Source organism: Pseudophryne corroboree, chromosome 7 (assembly GCF_028390025.1).
Source record: "Pseudophryne corroboree isolate aPseCor3 chromosome 7, aPseCor3.hap2, whole genome shotgun sequence".
In the NCBI taxonomy this organism is placed as follows: Eukaryota; Metazoa; Chordata; class Amphibia; order Anura; family Myobatrachidae; genus Pseudophryne; species Pseudophryne corroboree.
In genome coordinates this window covers 202,309,680-202,329,668 of record NC_086450.1, presented here as the reverse complement: position 1 = coordinate 202,329,668, position 19,989 = coordinate 202,309,680, and the positions used below count along the sequence as shown (strand labels likewise).

At 39.7% G+C, this 19,989-nt stretch overlaps 1 protein-coding gene and 3 pseudogenes across 1 annotated transcript in view; 1 reads left to right on the top strand and 3 right to left on the bottom strand.

Annotated features, from left to right (window-relative positions):
• The window catches only part of LOC134944978 (uncharacterized), a 283,560-nt gene that overhangs the window by 117,005 nt on the left and 146,566 nt on the right, over positions 1-19,989 (bottom strand). The window lies entirely within an intron of this gene.
• LOC134946783 (5S ribosomal RNA) lies at positions 9,015-9,133 on the bottom strand (annotated as a pseudogene).
• LOC134946770 (5S ribosomal RNA) lies at positions 14,016-14,134 on the bottom strand (annotated as a pseudogene).
• On the top strand, positions 18,155-18,273 carry LOC134946758 (5S ribosomal RNA; annotated as a pseudogene).

The window sequence follows — 19,989 nt, the reverse complement described above, 5'->3', positions numbered from 1 at the left end:
ATTGAGTGACTATCACTCCTTAGTGGGTAACGTATTAAACAAGACCGATTGTTGGGTATGCTCTCAAGTACCTCAGGGTCATAGTAAATCAGGGCTAGTACCATTTCCTTTAACGGTAGGGGAGGTACTTGAGCTAAGTGGTGGGAGACCGGTGGACCGGAGGTTTAACATCTCCAGCCCTCCTAGTTTGAAGCTCCACCAATACCATGTGGATAGGTCCCTCTTATGTTTTAATATCTCCAATCCTAGAAAACCGGGAAATTGGGAAGTGTCATGGAGCAACCTTACCATGACCTTTTCACACAGAGCAGATAGAATGCCTACAGATACCGAGCTCGTACGCCACATAGCCAGTAGAGGAAAATCTTTTCGGTATCGATATACCTTAGGAAATAGGATTACTAGAGTTGGAGAGGTATCACCAGGATACTGTGCACATGTCATACAAACTGATACGTGCATTAGGCAGATGGAAGAATTAGGGTCAGGAGATTTCACCTGGAAGGTTTGTAACATGGTCATGTCCTTCTCCGTCCCTTATGTTCTCCCCGATGACGCATATTTCATATGCGGGAGAAAGGCGTACAAGTGGCTAGCCCCAAACTCTGAAGGATTGTGTTATATTGGAAAAGTATTGCCTGAAGTGATGACTTTTACACATGACAAAATGAAGGACATACACCGTGGTGCCCAAGCTCCTTATACTCACACTCACTACGAGCACCGGGTTAAAAGACAACTGTCAGAAAGGTTAGAGCATCCGGCCTCTGATCTTATCCATGAATCCACCGGGATTCAGGTTCTGGTAGCGTTAGATTTCACTCGCACCGCTCGAGGTGTGATGAATTATAGATACATTTCCGCACTCGCCAATTTGTTAGATAATATCACTGAAATGTATGATGACACGTTTAGATACACTGGAAGAGAACTTCAAGCTTACAAAACAGAACTAGTTCAGCATAGGATGGTTCTTAATTATCTTACAGCAGTAACAGGCGGATATTGTGTTACATTGGCAACACAGTACGGCATAAAGTGTTGCACGTATATCACAAATAGCACCGAGGATCCGGTAGAGGTCATAGACCAAAAGATGGACGATATTCTGCAATTAAAATGGGAATTTCGTCGAAAACACAATCTCACCCTTGCTGCTGTAGGTAATGAGCTGACTGGTTGGGTGTCATGGTTGAACCCGCAAAATTGGTTCTCCGGTTTAGGAGACTGGGCTCAAGGAGTCATAATGGATGTTGGAAAGTTTCTACTATGTATCTTGGGTGTCGTTATATCGATTGGATTGATATTTAGATGCGGGCAGGCTTTAATGAGGTGCAAACAAAGTACAAAAGTGATGAGCTTGAGGAGTGAGGAAACTGTAATTAACCTGGATTTGATTTATGACCCAATGATAGAAACCAGAATGTGATGAAAATGCGATTATACGGTCCGTTTCTTTCACCTGTTTTTCTGCTTTTCTCCAAGATACAAAGACCCCCTTGGACGAGGAAGTTGACGAGACGCTATACAGACAACAGACAAGCACCAAAGATGAAGTTTTGACAACCTATGATATGGACACTTGATGAACTTTGCCATGGATCCCCAGTTTCCCTAGTACTTTTAAACTCACGCTAGCCCAACATTTTTTTGTAAATCTGATGGCTCAGACAAAGCTATTTGCTCATGCCTAAGGAGCAATACAGCGCAAAGAAGACGACTCTCAACAGATACCGAACACAACTTCAACAACAGATGTACATTTCCCTGACATAGAATATCATTGCATTTTTCGTAAGTGTTCTTTATCTTCATCTCTACAACCCCCAGGTAACGACACACATAGACGATAGGGAATACAGGCACAGATAGCAGCAACCACATACCTCCTTCATTCATGTATCATCAACTAAAATGTGCATCCCCATTTTGTTACAACCACAGCCGAAATGAGCTCGGTAGAGTTTGACAGCCCATCCACAGACCTGTACCACAGGATAAGAAGGAATTCAAATGTATACTTCGCAATACCTCGAAGCTTGATTTACCACACGTACGGCACGATGATACATGACCCCCCAAACATGGACTCATACACACATGCTTCTACTTTCTCACTAGGTCATACCCTTTTCACACCTACTCCTCTCTTCTTCCTTACCCCACCATGGAAATCAATTAACCCCTGACTTACATTTTTCTCCTTAAATGTTTTGTGGCAGTTATTATTGACTGCCAAAGGGTGGACTGTCGAAGTCAGAAAAATGTCTCTATGCACGTTGCCATATTTGCACCTCATTCATGTCCGCGCTGCGCGGGCGTACGCTCTCCCGTACGTACACATACTCACAGCCGCGGGCACCCGCAGGCGCACGGTATGCGTATTTACGGTAGAGTTTACGTAGTCGTAGCGTGCGACTCATTCGTTACATATTTTCACAATTAATGTAGTTTATAGATTATGGTCCCTTTGATAGATTCTGAAAGTTTGGTTAATATAGAATGTCCCTGAACGGAGGAATCCCTCTTTGTATTGTGCGAAGGGCCTAACAGGAGTCAGACAGTGGTGTTTGGTACCTATCGGAAGAGTATTTAAATAGTAATATTCCGGTGTTGGTTTGGAGCAGATTAATTGCTCGTGCGAATAGTTATGGACATAAGAAGTTATGTCCATTTATTTATTATTATTTGTCCTTACTTAGTCATGCATCTGAACAGTTGGAGACAGGCATCAGTAGGTCTCAAATGTCTCTTTGACCTCAGAGATCCCCCAAACAATAGTTTGCATGTTAAGAGGGCCTCATATCTATACATGCATAAGGTAAACACAGGAATAGTAATTGAAGATCAATTGTACTCCAAATCAGTATCTTTCCCGCAGACGGAGTACAATAGTCTTTAATTACACTGAGCTTTTGAGACTCAATGAGGAAGGCCAACACCTGTGTTTACAAATGGGGCTGGATTTGTATACAGGAGAATGAGGGCTGAGATGTCATTGTCTCAACTGAAAGTGGACATCATGAATATAAAACAAAGCCCAGAGACAGGATTCTGTTTTGTATTCGCCAAACAATAGCTTCTCACTAGACAGGAATGTGTTGGTCATCACCCATTGTGTTACATAACCAAGGCCACTGATGCAGCTGGCTCACATGCTGGGAGGGACACACACTTCCGGTGGTTGACACACCCCCACAGCTGGAATGCAGGTATGATATACCCACTGGAGATCACGGGGCTGACTCTCTCACTCAGAACTAAGCTAGCATCAAGCAGCATGGCGGCTACATCCCCAGGACAGAATTCCTTCCCAAAGGCTAAGTATAGAATCACATGGCTATAGAAGGAAATATAGACATATTGCTTTCTGGTTTAAATAGGATATTGTAACTTGGCTGGGATGATTGTTGGGTGTTTGTGTTGGTGCCCTGTGGAATCTGTGATGGTAGCTGGGATCTTGTTAATCATAAATACCACCATGCAGTACTTTTGAATATGTGCTGGTAGCAATGGCAGGCTGATACTTGTGAGTACCTGGTGGTCTGGTCTTGTGATAACTCATATGCTCTGGTTATAGAGATACTGTGTTTGCTTGAAATTGTGAAAGGTGATTTAGATTGTTTGGAATTGTAAAATCAGAACATATGCATTGTTTTGAGGCTTGGACATTTTGGAATCAATTGGAGTTTTTCCCAAAATGGAGTCTAGCTTCTGCCCCATGCGGCATTGTAGGGACGATTGTGTAGCTGGGTGTTGTGTATATAGGGACAGGCAGCATAGGTAAGCTCAAGTACTTTCTAAACAAAGATTCTCAGCATTTATTAAACTGCGCAGCGATTGTTCCTCACATGTGTAAGCTTCGCTGCAACCATATTGTCTTTTAATGTTATTGTGAGCCAATTTCTCTCATCTCTCTCCGTCTCTCTCTCTCTCTCTCTCTCTCTCTCTCTCTCTCTCTCTCCTCTTTTCTCTTATATCTCTCATAGTATTATAGTATTGTACTGTATTGCATTTAGGTCAGTGTAGTATTGTCTTTTTGTATTTATTGTTTAGATCTGTGGTTAGGAAGTCTCTGTTATATTGTAGTGTATCATTTGTACTGTTACCCCCTTTTTACAAGTATATTAGATATAATACAGTTAATAGGCCTTGGAACCTAAACCAGTATCTGTGTATTTTCTATAGTGTTAAGTGTTCACTTGAGCGTCGGTGACGCTCAAGCAGCTTTGTAGATAGTCAGGTTACACAAGGTTGCACTTACACCCTGTACTCACGTTAAGGTATTCTGTGTATTTCATTGGTATAAGGTTTTAACATAAAGGTATAGTGTTGTAAGCGTCTGCATCGCTGGTGACCTCCTCGTGGTCTCGAGCGTAAGCTACGCTACAGCGAATCATTCCCCTAGACATAACCAATAACGTGTCCTGTGATCACTGGGCCGCGAGCGAACGTGACGCTTGAGCGTCTCGCCTACGGCTGAGCGATCGCTACGCAGATAGCGTACCATCACGGTACTTCTTAAGTAAACAGCGTACAGTGTTCTTAGCTTCATAAAGGGTTGTTTATACGACAAAGGAATTTAGTATTGTCAACATTGGGCTGTATTGATGCACTCTAGGGAAGAAGCTTGTAGCGGCATCTGCATAGAGTGGCAGATGGGCTACTGATGCTGTTGCATGCAGTTCTGTGTCCATCACTGAATCAGGCCAATTGTCTGTTTAATGTAAACTAGAATTTAAACTCTCAGATCCACCTTATATCTCATGTCTGTCTGGGGGAGGGGATTAGAGTTAGGCTGTGGGGTGTGTGGGGGGAGATTAGGCTGCAGGAAAAGAGGGTTAAAGTTATTCTACGGGATGGGACGATTAGGGTTTGGGGAGAGTTAGGGATAGCTTACTTCCCCTCTTGAATTCAAGTGCAATTTTACTCAGGAGAGTGTATGGTGAGGTGGGCAAAACTGACTGGAAATGACTGGAAATTAATGTTATTGATTTTAATAATACCATAGGTACAAAAACAGGCCCAAGTCACATGATTTTGGCTGATTTTATCAATTTTTTATTTTTTTATTTTGAACACAACCCAGATCCCAAATCCACCCTAAAATATTTCAGGTTGATTTTGCAAACCTAAAACATGGTGAAAATTCAGAACCAAAACCAAAACACATCTCTAATAAGAACTAGGAGGCACAAAAAGAAAAGGAAACAATTCTCCCCAGCATCAACATCAATAGGCAAGGACAAATGAGTGATGATGAATAAAAAACATTAACTTCACAGCACTAAGGTAAACCCCTCAGTATATCCCCCTGGTGATATTTGTTTAACATGCCTAAGTATTGAATGATGGACTCCTGTGATAGTATACACAGAACTATAACAATAAGTAAGTGGTTAATGAATAAATGGAATGGAATAAATAAGAATACATTGGGTCATTATCATTAGTGAAAAGTAACTGTAGTCTGCTAGTGATGGGAGAGGTGGTTAGTACTGTTTGTTCAAGTCTGTAAATAAACCAAAGGTAGTGAGGTCATGGGCATAAACGGATGTATAAGTTTTTGCTGTGTCCAAATTTTTTTCCCTTAGGATATTGTATTGATCCAAGAAACGAAATAAACCAGCCTGAGTTTGCTTTGCATTACTCATAGAAAGTAAAATAATTGAATCCTTGACAAAGCATTCCTTGGGCGAGATGTGTTGGTTTCTTGTGGAGGAGGCAACGTGCAAAGTCAGCATGATGTGGGAGCTTTTTATATATGGACCTATTCTGTAAGGATTGCAAATTCAGCTTTTAAGCAGAATTTGCAATCCTTTGACTCACATGTTAGGGGCAGCTCATCGCAGGGCAAGGCTGCCCAGCATGCTACCCGCCGCCCCCCATCTGCGACAATGCACTAATTGCAATCACGCCGCAATTAGTGTGTGGTCACAGAAATTAGTGAAGCCTCCTGTGATGGCAGGAGGCCCGCCGCCATCTTTTTGATCAGAGCGGCTGTGTGTGACATCAGGCAGCCACTCCGATAATGCCGCCATGACCCCGTTCGTAAGCCGCCGCCCCCGCAACGCTCCATCTCCACTTTGGAAACAAAGTGTTGCCGCCCCGCATACGCCTCTGCCTGTCAATCAGGCAGAGGCATTCGCATTTACTGCAGGCCACCCGCACAAAATGCAGGTGCATGCGCAGGACAGGCCCTGCGCATGTGCCTGCGTGGCGAACACAGAACTTCTGGTTGGATCACGATTTGCGATCCAACCTGAATTAGCCCCCTATATGCAGTATCTTCACTGTAATGATACATAAAGTGAGGATACTGTATTTGAGTCTTTTAATACAATAGGGTATTAATACATTAATATATAGAATACATAAATAATTAAAACAAATAACATAAATGCAAATAATATTATTATTATTATTATTATTATTATTATTATTATTTCTACTCCTACTAGCACTACTACTACTACTTCAGGGGAAATTTAAGGAAAAAGAATTTCACAGAAAGGGTAGTGGATAAGTGGAATAGCCTCCCATCAGAGGTGGTAGAGGCTAAGACTGTAGAGCAATTTAAACATGCTTGGGATAGGCATATGAATATCCTTACAAAGAATTAAGGTTCAAAAAGGGTTGCGATTACCTAAAGGATAAAAAAAATGGGCAGACTAGATGGGCCAAGTGGTTCTTATCTACCGTCAAATTCTATGTTTCTATGTTTACTAATAATAATAATAATAATAATGCTATTATGAAGTATATAACGAAAAATAAACATAATAAATATTATAATGTATAATAAAACAAACAATTGTAGAATACTGGACAGACTGTGCTAAATTTAATATATTTTACTGAAAGTTTCAGCAACATACAAAAGGTGAGGGAACCATCTTGGATGCACTCTTTAAGCTAAATAAGTTTTTTTGCTTTTGTTCTCCCAGAGCAAAAATATGACTGCCTAAGCAGTTATAATTGGATTTCTTAAAGATTAATAAAAATGTAACAACTCTTGAATTTCTATGAATCTGAGTATTTTCCATCTGGTAAGTAAGTATATAATATCTATTAAAAAAGATAAAAGTCTCTCTCTCTCTCTCTCTCTCTCCCTCTCTCTCTTTATATATATATATATATATATATATACTGCTGGGGGGCTCGGCACTCGCTTATGGGTGAAAAATACTTGCATCCGGGGATATTGTAATCCAGAATACAAGCTTAATGACAGCGGCACTCAGCAGACTGGTTGAAGTAAATAGTAGCCTTTAATTCGGTCCTACGCCGTTTCGGGGATCACCCCGTCTTCAGGGACAAACAGTACATGTACTGTTTGTCCCTGAAGACGGGGTGATCCCCGAAATGGCGTAAGACCGAAGTAAAGGCTACTATTTATTTACTTCAACCAGTCTGCTGAGTGCCGCTGTCATTAAGCTTATATATATATATATATGATAGCCAGGAAGTGCCGCGCCACTTGTGATAACACAACTCCCAAATAAATCAAAAACACTCCCAATTATTTGGGCGTCAGCTGTCCCCTAAAAAGACGGCAATGGTAGGTTGCCGCAAGTACGAAATGGGTATACCGAATAGGGGTTCAAAGCGACCTTAGGTGTTCATATGTTATCAAATAAAAAGAATAAATTATTTCTTATATAAAAATTTTTTTTATATTTTATTAATACTGGTTCACAACACTAAGAAGTATCTAAAAACAATAGGTAGCCAATAATAAATTATGATAAAATGAACTTTCTAGAACATATCCAATTTCAAAAAGGAGGGGGGAAAAATGGATATAGATTTTTTTAAAAAGAGAGAAATCTCCTCGATAAAGTGCATATAGTATGTGCAAAAAATTCCTTAGATAAAGTGCATGCAGTACGTGCAAAATGCAAAGTAAATATTTCAAGAGTCTTAACTGATATGTCTGGAGGTCTCTGGGTAAAGGCCCAACGCGTTTCGTCTCTCAGGACTTCTTCATGGGGTGAGTGACAAGTTGCAACAGGGCTTCTATATATACCCCCTTTAATTGGGGTTAGGTAGTGACATCACTTCCTGTCTATGTTAATTTGATTGTGTAATCTTGCTGGAGCAGGAGTATATTTCAGACTAATCTACATTGTGATTATATGTGGCACATAATTGATACTGCATTTTATTAAGAGTGGAGTTTGAGCCGCCAAACGGGAGACACGGAGAAGTGTGCTACTTCCGCCACACTTCCGGTGTCTTCTAGAGTCCGATTGCGCATGTGCGCCGTCTGTCCAAAGTCCCCGCTTCCTGCTTTGCAGTGCTGGCGTGATGACGTCCTCGCTAGCCGTGGCCGCCTTCACTTGATTGGTCATTCTCGGCACGTGATCTTCCCGTCCCGGAACTGAGCTGTTGTGGAACGCACTGGTGGGACGCATCACATGTCCCGGAGTTTTCAGCATCCCCTGTTGCCATGGTGACGTTCATGCGGGGAGGTCTCATTTTGCCCGAACGTACTCGCCGAGGTTTACATAGAACAAATAAAGAAATGTTTAAGAGTATGTTCCACTGGTGCATATCATAAATATAACGGTACAAGCGTGTATATGGATCCAATAATAGTGCACCCGAGTTTACATGAGACATTTAGACAGAAGAAATAGAAATGAGTAATAATAATAATAAAGATGAAAATAAAGATAAAAATAAATAAATATATTTCTGTGCATAGGAAGGGGGAGTATCCTATATACTAATAAGCAGTGCATAGTGCTAGAGTGAACCCTATTAATAGTGCAAATATTTTGGAGATGTAGACTATTCCTAAAGTGCTGCTTAATCAGGACAGATAGTCGAAGTAAAATTGCATGCAATATATATTTATATCAATTTAACACATAGATATATATATATATATATACACATATTCAAAAGTGCGTGCATGCATATGCACATGTAAGTGATCAGAACCTTTGAGTGATCATGTGATCAATGTATATCTATCTTACTTGGACATTGAGAGGTTGCTTTTACTCTCAGTACAGTACCTAATATTCCCAGTGGGTCGCCCCATCTGGTACTATTTAGGCCCAACACTGCTTCGCTTCCAAGTTCGGATGGGTTTGGGCCTTTCCAGTGTGGTTTGACTGTATTACTTTCGTATGCAACAGAGAATGCCCACAATACATGATTTTTATTAGTGATTTTATTGGTGAAAACGTGCATAATTGACAGACATGTGTAACATAAATTAGTGCGGGATGAGTACTAGTTTCAACAGCACCTTACAGAAAAGGAGCGATTTCATAATTCTCATTAAGGCCGAGTGGGTGCATAGTTTTTAGGTGAAAGATCCAAAACATTTCTCGTTGTGACAGCTTGGTTGCCAAGTCTCCTCCTCTTTCTCCAAGTTTAACCAGTTCTATTGCCTTAAATGTCAGTTCTTCCGGATTCGAATTGTGTCTCTCTTTAAAATGTCTTGAGATGGTGTGACTTTCGACTTTGTTCTTAATGTTGCGTATGTGTTCTTGTATTCTGAGTTTTAGTTGCCTCTTCGTTTTTCCCACATACTTCTTTCCACAAGTGCACTCCAGTAAATAGATCACCGACGAGTTATTACAATTGATGAAGTCTTTGATTTTAAATTCCTTTTGACCCTCAACATCACTGAAGCTTTTCCTATTGGGGTGTAGGAACTTGCAAATATTACACCGACCGCACTTAAAGGATCCAACGCATTTTGGCATCATTGTTGTTTCCTCTTTTGGAGTCCTCAGCATACTTGGGGCTAGCAGGTCCTTCAAATTCTTTGATTTTTTATATATAATTTCAGGGCATGGTGGGAGTATCTCTTTTAGTACCGGGTCCATAAGAAGGATCCCCCAATGTGATTTAAGTGATTTCCTTATAAGGTCCTCATGGCGGTTATATGAAGTTATGAAGGCTGAAGATTCTTTCTTGGTATCCTTAGTTTTATAAACTAGCAGGTCTTCTCTCTTCAGGCCCTTCGTTCTGGCCATGGCTTTTTCCAGGATCTCGGAGGGATATTCTTTCTGCTTGAACCTTTCCTTGTAAATTTCCAACTGTTCTTCACATTCTTTCAGGTCACTGCAATTCCTTCTTAGTCTATGAAACTGTGAGAACGGGATATTACTTTTCCATTTTCTGAGATGATTGCTTTTGAAGTGAAGATAGCTGTTCCGATCCACCTCCTTAACAAAATTCTTGGTTTTCACTATCCCCTCTATTCCTGTTAGGATGAGGTCCAGGAATTCAATGGATTCTTTGTTAATGTTGGAGGTAAAGGAAAGATTCATGTTGTTATTGCTTATATGTGAATAAAATTGGTTAAAAATCTCCTGTGTTCCATCCCATATGATTAAAATGTCATCTATATATCTTCCATAAAAAATGATGTTCTCTTTAAAAAGATGAGGACCATAAATAAAAGAGTTCTCCCATTGTCCCATGAAGAGGTTGGCAAAGCTTGGGGCAAAAATAGTCCCCATCGCTGTGCCGCAGCGTTGTAGATAAAAGCGATCTAAAAATTTAAAATAGTTGTGGCTTAATATAAATTTCATGATGTCACATATAAAATCTTTATGTTGGGTTGTTAGTGATGGGTCATTGTTTAGAAAGTGTCTGCATGCTGTAATACCTTTGTCATGCTCGATACATGTATATAACGACTGTACATCAATGGTGATCCAATGGTAGCTGTCTGTCCATTTCTGATCCTTCATGAGGTTGAGTACTGTGGTCGTGTCCTTGAGGTAGGACGGCAGGTCCTTCACATATTTCTTCAAGAAAATATCTACGTACTCTGAGAGATTTGATGTCAGTGAATCGATACCTGCCACGATTGGGCGTCCTGGAGGATTGGAAAGGGATTTATGAATCTTTGGGAGAAAATAAAATATGGGGGTAACGGGGTCATTTTTCATTAGGTATTGATATTCATCTTTGGTGATCAATTCCGCACGGAGGCCTTTGAGGAGTAATGTTCTTAGCTCCTCCACATAGCCATCTTTTGGATCGTCAGGTAGTGGGATATACGAATTTGTATCCCCCAGCAGTCTTTCTGCTTCTATAATATATCGATCCCGGTCCATAATCACCAACCCCCCCCCTTTGTCAGCCGGTTTTAAAACAATTTCTGTGTTCTTCTGTAGTTTCTTCAATGCCTCGCTTTCTTGGTTACTGAGATTTTTCTCTTGTACTGGCTTGATATCACTGTCACAAAGGTCTTTTTTGACTAATTCATAAAAGACACTGATATTGCTGCCTTTTGACTCCAATGGGTAGTATTTTGAAGTTGGTTTGAGCCCGGATTTAGAGTGATTTTCATAGTTGGATATAATGGCGGTTTCTTTTCTGGCAAAGTGTCTTTTGAGGGTGAGTTTCCTCACAAATTTGTTGAGGTCTATGAATGTTTAAAATTTGTTGAGCCCTTCTGTCGGTGCAAATGATAATCCTTTTCCTAGTAAAGATATTTCCGGTTTCGTGAGGGTGTGTTTTGATAAGTTAAAAATTCCTTTTGAGGTTGGATCTAGTGTTGTAGTGTCCTTCTTTTCAGTTCTCTTCCTCCCGCCGCCCCGTTTTCCTCTTCTTCTTGGTGCAGTCTTTTGAGTGGTGTTGCATGTCTTATATCTTCCTTGAGATGGTACTTTGTTAGTTCTTTTGGACGGGCATCTATTCCTGATGATAAAAAATGTTGGTCGGTGTCTGAGCCCAGCCTTTGTAGGGCCGTAAATCGGTTGTTCGGTCTAGTTTGTGATTTCGGTGTATAATTCGTAGGTCTTTGTGTTCTTCCTTTGTTTGGTATGTATGTCCACTGGGAGTTGTCGTTCCTTCGTGTGGTGAATGCCTGTGTTCTGAACCTGCTCCAGTTCTTAACCTTGCCCTGGTCGTAGTCCTTCTTGTCACGTTCAAATTTTCCTTCTTTCCCTTTGATGACCTCATTTTCTATGTGTTCTATCTTCTTATTAAGTACTTTTTCATTAATAAGAAAGTCCTCCTTATCCTTGAACTGGTCCATATCGGACTCTTTGTTTTTAATGTCTCTTTCCAAATCTGTTAAGACTCTTTTCTTCTCCAAGATGAGTAACTTCATCAAGTCTATAGAGCATGTATGTAAAATCATATCCCACTTTGTTAGGAATTCTGAATCCATGTTCCCTATTGTCGGCTGTTTTAAAAGCCTCAAACCCCTGGGGACTCTATCAACCGAAATGTAATGTTCTAGTCCCTTGACGTCCCACCAAGTTTTAAGCTCCTTGGTGAGCAGTCTCTCCATCCCCCAGAAAAGTTCATCTAAATCGCATTTATTATGCTCAACTGTAGTGGTCTTATTTTCATTAAAAACTTTTTTGCATATGTCATTCCTTCTTGTGTTGCGATCGTTGCTCCTAAGCATAATTGCTAATGGGATTTTAGTTCTCACCAGGCTGCTATGCAAAGTAAACCAAAGAGTCTATGTGATAGCCAGGAAGTGCCGCGCCACTTGTGATAACACAACTCCCAAATAAATCAAAAACACTCCCAATTATTTGGGCGTCAGCTGTCCCCTAAAAAGACGGCAATGGTAGGTTGCCGCAAGTACGAAATGGGTATACCGAATAGGGGTTCAAAGCGACCTTAGGTGTTCATATGTTATCAAATAAAAAGAATAAATTATTTCTTATATAAAAATTTTTTTTATATTTTATTAATACTGGTTCACAACACTAAGAAGTATCTAAAAACAATAGGTAGCCAATAATAAATTATGATAAAATGAACTTTCTAGAACATATCCAATTTCAAAAAGGAGGGGGGAAAAATGGATATAGATTTTTTTAAAAAGAGAGAAATCTCCTCGATAAAGTGCATATAGTATGTGCAAAAAATTCCTTAGATAAAGTGCATGCAGTACGTGCAAAATGCAAAGTAAATATTTCAAGAGTCTTAACTGATATGTCTGGAGGTCTCTGGGTAAAGGCCCAACGCGTTTCGTCTCTCAGGACTTCTTCATGGGGTGAGTGACAAGTTGCAACAGGGCTTCTATATATACCCCCTTTAATTGGGGTTAGGTAGTGACATCACTTCCTGTCTATGTTAATTTGATTGTGTAATCTTGCTGGAGCAGGAGTATATTTCAGACTAATCTACATTGTGATTATATGTGGCACATAATTGATACTGCATTTTATTAAGAGTGGAGTTTGAGCCGCCAAACGGGAGACACGGAGAAGTGTGCTACTTCCGCCACACTTCCGGTGTCTTCTAGAGTCCGATTGCGCATGTGCGCCGTCTGTCCAAAGTCCCCGCTTCCTGCTTTGCAGTGCTGGCGTGATGACGTCCTCGCTAGCCGTGGCCGCCTTCACTTGATTGGTCATTCTCGGCACGTGATCTTCCCGTCCCGGAACTGAGCTGTTGTGGAACGCACTGGTGGGACGCATCACATGTCCCGGAGTTTTCAGCATCCCCTGTTGCCATGGTGACGTTCATGCGGGGAGGTCTCATTTTGCCCGAACGTACTCGCCGAGGTTTACATAGAACAAATAAAGAAATGTTTAAGAGTATGTTCCACTGGTGCATATCATAAATATAACGGTACAAGCGTGTATATGGATCCAATAATAGTGCACCCGAGTTTACATGAGACATTTAGACAGAAGAAATAGAAATGAGTAATAATAATAATAAAGATGAAAATAAAGATAAAAATAAATAAATATATTTCTGTGCATAGGAAGGGGGAGTATCCTATATACTAATAAGCAGTGCATAGTGCTAGAGTGAACCCTATTAATAGTGCAAATATTTTGGAGATGTAGACTATTCCTAAAGTGCTGCTTAATCAGGACAGATAGTCGAAGTAAAATTGCATGCAATATATATTTATATCAATTTAACACATAGATATATATATATATATATACACATATTCAAAAGTGCGTGCATGCATATGCACATGTAAGTGATCAGAACCTTTGAGTGATCATGTGATCAATGTATATCTATCTTACTTGGACATTGAGAGGTTGCTTTTACTCTCAGTACAGTACCTAATATTCCCAGTGGGTCGCCCCATCTGGTACTATTTAGGCCCAACACTGCTTCGCTTCCAAGTTCGGATGGGTTTGGGCCTTTCCAGTGTGGTTTGACTGTATTACTTTCGTATGCAACAGAGAATGCCCACAATACATGATTTTTATTAGTGATTTTATTGGTGAAAACGTGCATAATTGACAGACATGTGTAACATAAATTAGTGCGGGATGAGTACTAGTTTCAACAGCACCTTACAGAAAAGGAGCGATTTCATAATTCTCATTAAGGCCGATGAAGAAGTCCTGAGAGACGAAACGCGTTGGGCCTTTACCCAGAGACCTCCAGACATATCAGTTAAGACTCTTGAAATATTTACTTTGCATTTTGCACGTACTGCATGCACTTTATCTAAGGAATTTTTTGCACATACTATATGCACTTTATCGAGGAGATTTCTCTCTTTTTAAAAAAATCTATATCCATTTTTCCCCCCTCCTTTTTGAAATTGGATATGTTCTAGAAAGTTCATTTTATCATAATTTATTATTGGCTACCTATTGTTTTTAGATACTTCTTAGTGTTGTGAACCAGTATTAATAAAATATAAAAAATTTTTTTATATAAGAAATAATTTATTCTTTTTATTTGATAACATATGAACACCTAAGGTCGCTTTGAACCCCTATTCGGTATACCCATTTCGTACTTGCGGCAACCTACCATTGCCGTCTTTTTAGGGGACAGCTGACGCCCAAATAATTGGGAGTGTTTTTGATTTATTTGGGAGTTGTGTTATCACAAGTGGCGCGGCACTTCCTGGCTATCACATAGACTCTTTGGTTTACTTTGCATAGCAGCCTGGTGAGAACTAAAATCCCATTAGCAATTATGCTTAGGAGCAACGATCGCAACACAAGAAGGAATGACATATGCAAAAAAGTTTTTAATGAAAATAAGACCACTACAGTTGAGCATAATAAATGCGATTTAGATGAACTTTTCTGGGGGATGGAGAGACTGCTCACCAAGGAGCTTAAAACTTGGTGGGACGTCAAGGGACTAGAACATTACATTTCGGTTGATAGAGTCCCCAGGGGTTTGAGGCTTTTAAAACAGCCGACAATAGGGAACATGGATTCAGAAATCCTAACAAAGTGGGATATGATTTTACATACATGCTCTATAGACTTGATGAAGTTACTCATCTTGGAGAAGAAAAGAGTCTTAACAGATTTGGAAAGAGACATTAAAAACAAAGAGTCCGATATGGACCAGTTCAAGGATAAGGAGGACTTTCTTATTAATGAAAAAGTACTTAATAAGAAGATAGAACACATAGAAAATGAGGTCATCAAAGGGAAAGAAGGAAAATTTGAACGTGACAAGAAGGACTACGACCAGGGCAAGGTTAAGAACTGGAGCAGGTTCAGAACACAGGCATTCACCACACGAAGGAACGACAACTCCCAGTGGACATACATACCAAACAAAGGAAGAACACAAAGACCTACGAATTATACACCGAAATCACAAACTAGACCGAACAACCGATTTACGGCCCTACAAAGGCTGGGCTCAGACACCGACCAACATTTTTTATCATCAGGAATAGATGCCCGTCCAAAAGAACTAACAAAGTACCATCTCAAGGAAGATATAAGACATGCAACACCACTCAAAAGACTGCACCAAGAAGAAGAGGAAAACGGGGCGGCGGGAGGAAGAGAACTGAAAAGAAGGACACTACAACACTAGATCCAACCTCAAAAGGAATTTTTAACTTATCAAAACACACCCTCACGAAACCGGAAATATCTTTACTAGGAAAAGGATTATCATTTGCACCGACAGAAGGGCTCAACAAATTTGAAACATTCATAGACCTCAACAAATTTGTGAGGAAACTCACCCTCAAAAGACACTTTGCCAGAAAAGAAACCGCCATTATATCCAACTATGAAAATCACTCTAAATCCGGGCTCAAACCAACTTCAAAATACTACCCATTGGAGTCAAAAGGCAGCAATATCAGTGTCTTTTATGAATTAGTCAAAAAAGACCTTTGTGACAGTGATATCAAGCCAGTACAAGAGAAAAATCTCAGTAACCAAGAAAGCGAGGCATTGAAGAAACTACAGAAGAACACAGAAATTGTTTTAAACCAAAGGGGGGGGGTTGGTGATTATGGACCGGGATCGATATATTATAGAAGCAGAAAGACTGCTGGGGGATACAAATTCGTATATCCCACTACCTGACGATCCAAAAGATGGCTATGTGGAGGAGCTAAGAACATTACTCCTCAAAGGCCTCCGTGCGGAATTGATCACCAAAGATGAATATCAATACCTAATGAAAAATGACCCCGTTACCCCCATATTTTATTTTCTCCCAAAGATTCATAAATCCCTTTCCAATCCTCCAGGACGCCCAATCGTGGCAGGTATCGATTCACTGACATCAAATCTCTCAGAGTACGTAGATATTTTCTTGAAGAAATATGTGAAGGACCTGCCGTCCTACCTCAAGGACACGACCACAGTACTCAACCTCATGAAGGATCAGAAATGGACAGACAGCTACCATTGGATCACCATTGATGTACAGTCGTTATATACATGTATCGAGCATGACAAAGGTATTACAGCATGCAGACACTTTCTAAACAATGACCCATCACTAACAACCCAACATAAAGATTTTATATGTGACATCATGAAATTTATATTAAGCCACAACTATTTTAAATTTTTAGATCGCTTTTATCTACAACGCTGCGGCACAGCGATGGGGACTATTTTTGCCCCAAGCTTTGCCAACCTCTTCATGGGACAATGGGAGAACTCTTTTATTTATGGTCCTCATCTTTTTAAAGAGAACATCATTTTTTATGGAAGATATATAGATGACATTTTAATCATATGGGATGGAACACAGGAGATTTTTAACCAATTTTATTCACATATAAGCAATAACAACATGAATCTTTCCTTTACCTCCAACATTAACAAAGAATCCATTGAATTCCTGGACCTCATCCTAACAGGAATAGAGGGGATAGTGAAAACCAAGAATTTTGTTAAGGAGGTGGATCGGAACAGCTATCTTCACTTCAAAAGCAATCATCTCAGAAAATGGAAAAGTAATATCCCGTTCTCACAGTTTCATAGACTAAGAAGGAATTGCAGTGACCTGAAAGAATGTGAAGAACAGTTGGAAATTTACAAGGAAAGGTTCAAGCAGAAAGAATATCCCTCCGAGATCCTGGAAAAAGCCATGGCCAGAACGAAGGGCCTGAAGAGAGAAGACCTGCTAGTTTATAAAACTAAGGATACCAAGAAAGAATCTTCAGCCTTCATAACTTCATATAACCGCCATGAGGACCTTATAAGGAAATCACTTAAATCACATTGGGGGATCCTTCTTATGGACCCGGTACTAAAAGAGATACTCCCACCATGCCCTGAAATTATATATAAAAAATCAAAGAATTTGAAGGACCTGCTAGCCCCAAGTATGCTGAGGACTCCAAAAGAGGAAACAACAATGATGCCAAAATGCGTTGGATCCTTTAAGTGCGGTCGGTGTAATATTTGCAAGTTCCTACACCCCAATAGGAAAAGCTTCAGTGATGTTGAGGGTCAAAAGGAATTTAAAATCAAAGACTTCATCAATTGTAATAACTCGTCGGTGATCTATTTACTGGAGTGCACTTGTGGAAAGAAGTATGTGGGAAAAACGAAGAGGCAACTAAAACTCAGAATACAAGAACACATACGCAACATTAAGAACAAAGTCGAAAGTCACACCATCTCAAGACATTTTAAAGAGAGACACAATTCGAATCCGGAAGAACTGACATTTAAGGCAATAGAACTGGTTAAACTTGGAGAAAGAGGAGGAGACTTGGCAACCAAGCTGTCACAACGAGAAATGTTTTGGATCTTTCACCTAAAAACTATGCACCCACTCGGCCTTAATGAGAATTATGAAATCGCTCCTTTTCTGTAAGGTGCTGTTGAAACTAGTACTCATCCCGCACTAATTTATGTTACACATGTCTGTCAATTATGCACGTTTTCACCAATAAAATCACTAATAAAAATCATGTATTGTGGGCATTCTCTGTTGCATACGAAAGTAATACAGTCAAACCACACTGGAAAGGCCCAAACCCATCCGAACTTGGAAGCGAAGCAGTGTTGGGCCTAAATAGTACCAGATGGGGCGACCCACTGGGAATATTAGGTACTGTACTGAGAGTAAAAGCAACCTCTCAATGTCCAAGTAAGATAGATATACATTGATCACATGATCACTCAAAGGTTCTGATCACTTACATGTGCATATGCATGCACGCACTTTTGAATATGTGTATATATATATATATATATATCTATGTGTTAAATTGATATAAATATATATTGCATGCAATTTTACTTCGACTATCTGTCCTGATTAAGCAGCACTTTAGGAATAGTCTACATCTCCAAAATATTTGCACTATTAATAGGGTTCACTCTAGCACTATGCACTGCTTATTAGTATATAGGATACTCCCCCTTCCTATGCACAGAAATATATTTATTTATTTTTATCTTTATTTTCATCTTTATTATTATTATTACTCATTTCTATTTCTTCTGTCTAAATGTCTCATGTAAACTCGGGTGCACTATTATTGGATCCATATACACGCTTGTACCGTTATATTTATGATATGCACCAGTGGAACATACTCTTAAACATTTCTTTATTTGTTCTATGTAAACCTCGGCGAGTACGTTCGGGCAAAATGAGACCTCCCCGCATGAACGTCACCATGGCAACAGGGGATGCTGAAAACTCCGGGACATGTGATGCGTCCCACCAGTGCGTTCCACAACAGCTCAGTTCCGGGACGGGAAGATCACGTGCCGAGAATGACCAATCAAGTGAAGGCGGCCACGGCTAGCGAGGACGTCATCACGCCAGCACTGCAAAGCAGGAAGCGGGGACTTTGGACAGACGGCGCACATGCGCAATCGGACTCTAGAAGACACCGGAAGTGTGGCGGAAGTAGCACACTTCTCCGTGTCTCCCGTTTGGCGGCTCAAACTCCACTCTTAATAAAATGCAGTATCAATTATGTGCCACATATAATCACAATGTAGATTAGTCTGAAATATACTCCTGCTCCAGCAAGATTACACAATCAAATTAACATAGACAGGAAGTGATGTCACTACCTAACCCCAATTAAAGGGGGTATATATAGAAGCCCTGTTGCAACTTGTCACTCACCCCATGAAGAAGTCCTGAGAGACGAAACGCGTTGGGCCTTTACCCAGAGACCTCCAGACATATCAGTTAAGACTCTTGAAATATTTACTTTGCATTTTGCACGTACTGCATGCACTTTATCTAAGGAATTTTTTGCACATACTATATGCACTTTATCGAGGAGATTTCTCTCTTTTTAAAAAAATCTATATCCATTTTTCCCCCCTCCTTTTTGAAATTGGATATGTTCTAGAAAGTTCATTTTATCATAATTTATTATTGGCTACCTATTGTTTTTAGATACTTCTTAGTGTTGTGAACCAGTATTAATAAAATATAAAAAATTTTTTTATATAAGAAATAATTTATTCTTTTTATTTGATAACATATGAACACCTAAGGTCGCTTTGAACCCCTATTCGGTATACCCATATATATATATATATATATATATATATATATATAAAAATAAAAAATGCTATGAACAATAAATTTGCACAAAAAAATAATGAATATACATTACACAACTTATAACCTTAAAATGTATACAGTTATAAACTGAAGTATAGGAAATTCACTATTTCTATACAAATTAGAGATGAGCGATTCAGACTTACTTGGCTCTTTTTCCCATATTAGCGCAAGTTTGCATTTATCCTATTGGTTATCAAAAACATGTGATAGCTGGATATCCAATAAGATGCTGTTTTTGAG